Source organism: Solanum verrucosum, unplaced genomic scaffold, assembly GCF_900185275.1.
Source record: "Solanum verrucosum unplaced genomic scaffold, falcon-dt-bn FXZP01000129.1, whole genome shotgun sequence".
Taxonomy (NCBI): Eukaryota; Viridiplantae; Streptophyta; class Magnoliopsida; order Solanales; family Solanaceae; genus Solanum; species Solanum verrucosum.
In genome coordinates, this window is record NW_026020333.1 from 898,372 (window position 1) to 907,002 (window position 8,631).

General features: G+C 37.9%; 1 pseudogene; it reads left to right on the top strand.

Annotated features, from left to right (window-relative positions):
• Positions 1-272: 272 nt before the first annotated feature.
• LOC125836831 (uncharacterized) lies at positions 273-5,582 on the top strand (annotated as a pseudogene).
• The last annotated feature ends 3,049 nt before the right edge of the window (positions 5,583-8,631 follow it).

The following is an 8,631-nucleotide window of genomic DNA, read 5'->3' on the forward strand; positions in this document are numbered from 1 at the left end:
CATATGCTAGCATGTTTCAAAAATTAAGAACGTTGAATATTCTGAGTCCTATTGAAAGAAAGATGTTGAATCCTCCCCCGAGAAATCTAGATTATTCTCAACACTGTGCATATTATTCTAATGCCCCAGGGCACAACATAGAGAGATGTTGGTATTTGAAAAAGGCAATTCAGGATTTGATCGATATTAATTGAATTATAGTTGAAAGTCCGAATGGACCAAACATCAATCAAAATCCATTACCAAGGCATACTGAAACAAACATGTTAGAAATGATGAAGGGTTGCGAAGAATTTGTAGTTCCGTACAAGCTAATCCTTAAGGTTGGAACTAGCATAGAAAATTCGGCAAATACTGTTGACTTTACAAAAATGGTGCCTTCAGGGGTGGAAAGAACGTCAAAAAGGTTGAGCCCGTCAAACAAACCCATCCTAATTGTGAAAGGGTGCTTGAAGATATCTGGGAGAGTCAGAAACATGCAAGATTGGTTGTTCCAAGAGGGCAAATAAGCCTATCTTGATTGTGCAATGAGCCCATATTCCTTTTGTGATCATTAGGCTAGTATCCCAACTTCCAATGACTAACCCCAAAGCTGTCCCTTGGAATTATGAGCCTACTGTCGTGACATACAAGGGGAAAGAAGTCGATGAAGAAGTAGATGAAGTAGGAGGAATGACCAGTTCGGGAAGATGTTATGCCCCGATGGAATTAAGGAAAAATAAAAATGACCAAATGCAAGTCAAGAGTCCAGTCGTTGAAGGGGAGGCAAAAAAGTTCTTAAGAAAGATGAAATTGTCAAACTACTTTATTGTGGAATAGTTAAGGAAAACTCCAACCCAAATCTCTTTGTTGTCTTTGTTAATACATTCAGATGAACATCGTAAATCTGTAATGAAGATTCTAAACGAAGCACATAGTCCTAATGAAGTTACAGTGAGTTAGTTAGAGAAGATTGCTGGGAGAATCTTTGAGGTAAACTGTATCACCTTTTTAGATGATGAACTACTAGTGGAAGGTACGAGACATAACCAAGGCCTTCATATCACTGTAAAGTGTGAGCTTTCATATTTCACTTGAGTTCTAATTGACGGAGGATCTGGGGAAAATATTTGTCCCTTGTCAACTCTACAAAAATTGAATGTTAATGTTAAAAGGGTACGACCCAACAATGTATGTGTTAGGGCTTTTGATGGGTCCAAAACATATGCCATTGGGGATATAGAGCTTGTACTAAAAATAGGGTCTGTCGATTTCACCATGAATTTTCAAGTGCTGAATATCAATGCATCTTACAATCTATTGTTGGGGAGACCGTGGGTGTATAGGGCTGGGGCAATCCCCTCTACATTGCATCAAATGGTTAAGTTTGAATACGAGCAGCAAGAAGTAATCGTTCATGGTGAGGGGGACTTGTCAGTCTAGAAAAACTCTTCCCTTCCTTTTGTCAAGGTGAATAATAAGAATGAGGGTTTATCAAGCTTTTGAGGTAGTGGTTGTTGAGCATATCCTCGAGGGGAATCTCATATCAAAACCACAATTGCCCATGGTGTCCGTGATGATGGTAAATGAAATGCTGAAGCATGGGTTTGAATCGGGTAAATGCTTGGGGATCTTCTTGCAAGGGAGAGCTTATCCGGTGAGTCCACGAAAGAGCCTCGATACTTTTGGCTTAGGATACAAGCCCACAATCGAGGACAAAATAAAGGCCAAGAAGCAGAAGAGAGATGTATGTTCTCTTACCAAGCCTTTACCACCCATATACAAATCTTTCCTCAAAGCCCGCACAACAGAATCTTTCGAGTCACCACTCCTAGAGCCAGTGTTGGAGGTTAACAAAGAACTGATAAACTATTTTCAAGATTTATTTGTTGAGGCTGATATGGTTGAACTTGGAGAAGGCACTAGTGACAGAGATGTGTAATTCATTGGTCCTGATATCCAGCTGAACAATTGGGAGGCCACTCCTCTCCCAATTAAGAATGAGTCTAGGTAGTTCGTCTTGTTTTATTTCTGTCATCCGATTTATTCAAGTGTTGTAATTCAGATTTTTTCTTGTCGTTTTATTTCAAACTCTATATTTTCCTTTTCAATAGGATGTAATTGTGTTTTTATTTCAGTCAAATATATTTATTTGTTTCCTTCTATACAATTCTTTCTATGCCGATTCTAGAGATATGATATGCATGCAAAAAATTTTGCCAGATCTTAAAATCCAATCTAATCTTCGACCTAATCCTGAAATAATAAGTCAAGAAATCAAATATGATGAAGATGAAGTATTTGAAGAAGTAAGCAGGAGTTTCAAATATTTTGAGAATAAATGAAACCCAAACATGAGTGAAACTGAGATGATAAGTTTAGGGGATCATGAAAATATTAAGGAGACGAAGATAAGCGTACATGCTCGACATCAAAAGGAGGATATAATCCAAGCTCTGTTTGATTACAAGGATGTTTTTGCGTCATCTTATGATGACATGCCTGGATTAAGCACTGACATGGTGGTTCACAAGTTGCCGATTGATCCTAAGCTCCCTCTGGTAAAGCAAAAGTTGAGAAAGCTTAAAACAGACATGAGTGTAATAATTAAAGAGGAAATCACAAAACAACTTGAGGCCAAAGTCATTCGAGTTGCTCAATATCCTTCTTGGTTAGCCAATATCGTACCTGTCCCTAAGAAAGACGGCAAAGTTCGAATGTGTGTTGATTATCGTGATTTGAACAAAGAAAGTCCAAAAGATGACTTTCCTTTGCCCAACATTCATATTTTGTTGGATAATTGTCCTAAACATGAGATTGCATCTTTTGTGGATTGCTACGCGGGTTACCATCAGATTATTATGGATGATGAAGATGTATAAAAAATGTCTTTCATCACTCCATGGGTACATATTGTTATCGGGTTATGACTTTTGGGTTAAAAAATGCGGGGGCAACTTATATGAGGGCAATGACAACCATGTTTCATGATATGATGCATAGAGAAATCGAAGTTTATGTGGATGATGTGATCATTAAATCAAAAAGGCAGTCAAATCATGTGCAAGACATAAGAAGATTCTTCAAAAGGCTCCGTAAGTATAATCTCAAGATTAATCCTGCAAAATGTGTATTTGGAGTACCATCAGGAAAGCTTTTGGGGTTTATAGTCAGTCGACGAGGTATCGAGTTAGATCCTTAAAAAATAAAAGTCATTCAAGAATTGCCACCTCCAAAGAACAAAACTAATGTTGTGAGCCTTCTAGGAAGGTTAAACTACATCAGTAGATTCATTGCTCAACTCACAATAAATTGCGAGCCCATTTTTAAGTTGTTAAAAAAGAATGTCACAGTCGAATGGACTGTAGAATGTCGAGAGGCTTTTGAAAGAATTAAGAATTACGTATCGAATCCCCCTGTGTTGGTTCCTCCCGAGCCGAGCAGACCATTGATATTATATATGTCCGTATTGAATAATTCTTTTGGTTGTGTATTGGTTCAGCATGATGGCATTGGGAAGAAAGAGCAGGCCATTTATTACCTCAGGAAGAAATTTACCGTTTATGAATAGAAGTACACCCTTCTTGAAAGAACATGTTGTGCCCTAACTTGGGTAGCACATAAGTTGAAGCATTATCTTTCATCTTATACTACTTATCTCATTTCTCGTATGGATCCATTAAAATATATTTTTCAAAAGCCCATGCCCACGGGCAGGCTTGCAAAATGGCAAATATTACTCACAGAGATTGACATTATCTATGTGACGCGAACCACAATGAAAGCTCAAGCATTGGCAGATCATTTGGCAGAGAACCCTGTTGATGAAGAATATGAACCACTTAAGACATATTTTCCAGACGAAGAGATATCATTTATCGATGAAGTTATTCACGATAACAATCAAGGATGGAAGTTGTTCTTTGATGGTGCCTCTAATGAGAAGAAAGTTGGAATAAGAGCTGTTCTTATGTCCGAATCAGGGGAATATTATCCTATAATAGCCCAACTTAGATTCTATTGTACTAATAATATGTCAGAGTATGAAGCTTGCATTTTGGGTTTGAGGTTAGCTACTGTCACGGGTATCCAAGAACTATTAGTGTTAGGATATAGACTTGATAGTTCATCAAATTCAAGGAGAATGGGAAACTCGTGACCCAAAGCTCATACCATATCAACCTTGTTTACAAGATCTTTGTTAATAAAGTTTAGGCACATTCCTAGAGTTCACAATGAGATTGCAGATGCATTGGCCACTTTATCTTTGGTGCTCCAACATCCTGATAACGCTCATATCGATCCTTTATACATACAAATTCGTGATCAAGATGCTTATTGCAACATAGTTGAGGAGGAATTTGATGGCAAACCTTGGTTCCATAATATTAAAACATATCTTCAGTTTGGAGAATGTCCGTCGGATGCAACTAGTAATCAAAAAAGAACTATTCAGTAACTAGCTAGCGGGTTTTTCTTAAGCAGAGGCATATTGTACAAGAAATCACCTAATTTGGGTCTTCTAAGATGTGTAAATGCTAAAGAGGCTTCAACAATCATGATTGAAGTACACTCGGGAATTTGTGGACCTCACATGAATGAATATGTTCTAGCAAGGAAGATACTTCGAGCATTTATTATTGGCTCACCATGGAGCGGGATTCCATACGATTTGTTTGTAAATGTCATGAATGTCAAAACACGGTGATTTGATACATTCTCCTCCTTTCGAGTTGCATGCGATGTCTGCTCCATGGCCTTTCGTGGCATGGGGAATGGATGTGATTGGACCAATAGAACGAAAAACATTGAATGGTCATAGGTTCATCCTGGTGGCCATTGATTATTTTAGAAAATAGGTGGAAGCAATAAATTCCAAGTCAGTGATCAAGAAGGTCGTGGTGGATTTCATTCATTTCAACATCATCTGTCGATTCAATATTCCAAAGATAATTGTTATCGATAATGCTGCAAATCTCAACAGTCATTTAATGCAAGAGGTTTGCCATCAATTTAAGATTGAACATCGAAATTCGACTTCGTATTGCCCAAAGGCAAATGGGGCTGTAGAAGCTGCTAACAAAAATATAAAAAAGATACTTCGTGAAATGGTGCAAGGTTCTCGACAATGGCTTGAAAAGTTGCCTTTTTCTTTGTTGGGTTATCACACTACAATTCGTACGTCAGTGGGTGCCACCCCCTATTAACTGGTATATGGGACTGAGGCAGTTATACCTGCAAAGGTTGAGATTCCATCCTTAAGGATTGTTGTGGAGGCTGAAATTGATGATGATGAGTGGATCAGAACACGGTTAGAGCAATTAAGTTTGATTGATGAGAAGCAATTGACATCAGTATGCCATGGACAATTGTACCAGAAAAGAATGGCATAAGCATACAATAAAAAGGTGTGTCCCAGACGTTTTGAAGAGGGTCAATTAGTATTGCGATGCATTCTGCCACACCAGGCCGAAGTCAAAGGCAAATTTTCTCCAAATTGGAAAGGACCATTCATTGTAAAGAAGGTATTATCCAATGGTGCTCTTTACTTAACAGATATAGAAGGCAAAATGAGAGAAAGGTTCATCAATGTTGATGCGTGAAGATATATTATATATGATTTGATTTTTCGGTATTAGAAACCCTCATGTTTGGACTTGACATTTCAAAGGTTGCTGTAATGAAAATTCTTGGTTCTGTGTCTAAGTATTAAGTCATACGTTGTCACCCTTATTGAGATTTAATTTACGTCCTTGGTTCTTCTGCTTTCTTGGCTCTTCCATAAAAAAACAAAAAAAAAAAGAGAAAAGAGAAAAAAATCAATCAACATGAACTACGTTTGACCTGATTCTTGTTTCGGCAAGATATGTAAGCAACCCTGGCATTGGGGTTCGGTCCAACCAAATAAAAAATTCAAAATTCCATATTTGCGAAAATTGGGGTAAAAGTCATTTTTTATTTTTATTTATTTATTTTCTATCCCAAAGCTAAAGGCAACCCCATCATTTAAAGTCGTATTTGAGCCTTCATTCTGTCATTTCGTTCTAACTTTGTATAAAAGTCGTGTTTCAATCAAAGAAAGACCTTTGGATCAACCTTTGAAATGTCAAGAGTAAATATGTTAAGGGTACAAATGATGAAACAGTGAGAGAGTCTTATTGGTGAAAACCCTAACTGGGCACCGTAAGGCGAAAGTGAGCAGTGAGAAAGAAAAATAAAAATGAGAGAGTCTTATTGGTGAAAACCCTAACTGGGAATCATAAGGCGAATATGAGTGAGAGAAATAAAAATGAGAGAGTTTTATTGGTGAAAACCCTAGCAGACACCATAAGGCGAATGTGAGTTGAGAGAAATAAAAATGAGAGAGTTTAATTGATGAAAACCCTAACAGGCACCATAAGGCAAATGTGAGTTGAAGGAATCAAAATGAAAGGGTTTTAGTGGCAAAAACCCTCATGGACATCATAAGGTGAAGAAGGGTTTGAAATTGATTGTGACTTTGTTAAATGGTGAGACCCCACATCAAAATTAGAGGATCACTAATGGTTGATGAGTAATTGGATGGACAAATTGGGTAATCAATTCAAATTGCATGTCATGATTAGTAGAGTCGGCTACCATACTCAGATAAGTTTTCTTTCTTCCCCTTTCTAAAAGAGATTCTTCTTCGAATCATTTTCTTCTATTCTTGTGTAGTATATATTTTCTTCCACTTTTCATCACTTTGTTTTATGTGTCCTTGAATCGAGTCTGTGTCAAGAAGGTGTGAAAGGATTTCAAGACTTGCTACCAACTCTGGATTGTATAAGGCAAAGCATCAGGCCAATGAGTTATCATCTGTTGGCAATTTTTGGATTCAGAAGAAGTCTATGCTTTAATGAAGGCTAAACAATGAGCATCATGAAATAAAGGCATATATTGGATTTAAGGCCCTCAAGATGAGCAAATTTGGGTGAAAATACAGTCAATCCATAACGAGTACTTGCCGTTTGGAAATAAGTAAAACATGACAAGTACTTGAGCAATCTTGGTCAAAAGGCAGAACCACAAACCAACCACCACATTTTTAAACTCACAAATTTTCTTTGTTGAAGCAGGGTTACAAGTTATTTCAAGATGAAGATCCGAAAAAGCAAGATGTTCAATTAGTCTACAAAGAGCAAAATGGCAACATTGCAATAAAGGTTTGTGAAACCCAATTACAAGGAAATTGGCCAATATTTATCAAAATAGCAATTACCTGAGAGATCGCATCTACTTTTCTTGAATATTCCGCAAATAATTTGGATAACACTCACAAAAATATAAAAATAAAAAATTATGGTCCATACTGGGCCAAATGTTTTGTTTGTATTATTAGTCTATTGAACGTATTATAGCTGGACCCTCCTGAATAATAGGACTAGCAGGACCCTCCTAGATAATGAGACTAGCAGGACCCTCCTGGATAATGGGACTAGCAGGACCCTCCTGGATAATGGGACTAGCAGGACCCTCCTGGATAATGGGACTAGCAGGACCCTCCTGGATAATGGGACTAGCAGGACCCTCTTGGATAATGGGACTAGCAGGACCCTCCTGGATAATGGGACTAGCAGGACCCTCCTGGATAATGGGACTAGCAGGACTCTCCTGGATAATGGGACTAGCAGGACTCTCCTGGATAATGGGACTAGCAGGACCCTCCTGGATAATGGGACTAGCAGGACCCTCCTGGATAAGGGGACTAGCAGGACCGTCCTGGATAATGGGACTAGCAGGACCGTCCTGGACAATGGGACTAGCAGGACCCTCCTGGATAATGGGAATTACTAGGACCCTCCTGGATAATGGGACTAGACTAACATAATTTAATTTAACCTGTTCATAATGAGGAATGGAGTTGGTGTAAACACGCATAAGCCCTCTGAAGACTACATCGCAACAAAGCTCGAGTCATTCAAAGTCTTGATTCAAAGCTAAGCACCATCTTTTATTTCTCTCACAAAATTTTCTTTGATATAAATTGGAAATTTTTTTGTGTTATTTCTTTATTTATTTTAATTTCAGCAATCCTAGTAGAATGAGGTCAATCCATACTTCAAGCTTAGGATCTTATTTGAAAAAAGAGTAATTTTTAAGTTCATTTTTCAATTGAAGAAGCAGAAGCTCATCTTAAAAACACGATCAATATCCAAGTATGAGTAAAAGGAACCTACCTTGAGAAAGGCGTTCACCTTCGAATTCACTTGAGATGAAAAATCAATATCTCGCAACTTGAATGACATGAAGACCCGGCTCAAGATTCAAGAGAGGCTACATAGATAGGATCTTGTACTTGTAAATTCTTTTAATTTCCAATCTTTTATTTTCCATGTAAAATAGGAGCCGCGAACTGGAGCCTCGAGGGGACCTCACTTGACTTCCAACTCATCATTTCATCTCCTTGAACTACACGTGACCTGATTCCCTTATAACCCGGGATATGTAGGCTGTCCAAAACTAGGACTCGGTCGCATATTTTTCTTTTCGAATAAGAGTCCGGTCAAAACTTGTCACATTGTCTACTTCTTTGTCTGAAAACTCTTCGTGTTTCCAGTCAAAGAGGGGCAAATTGTAGACACATAATTTTTGACCGAATATAAAATTTTACACCATTTTTAGAGCTAAAAT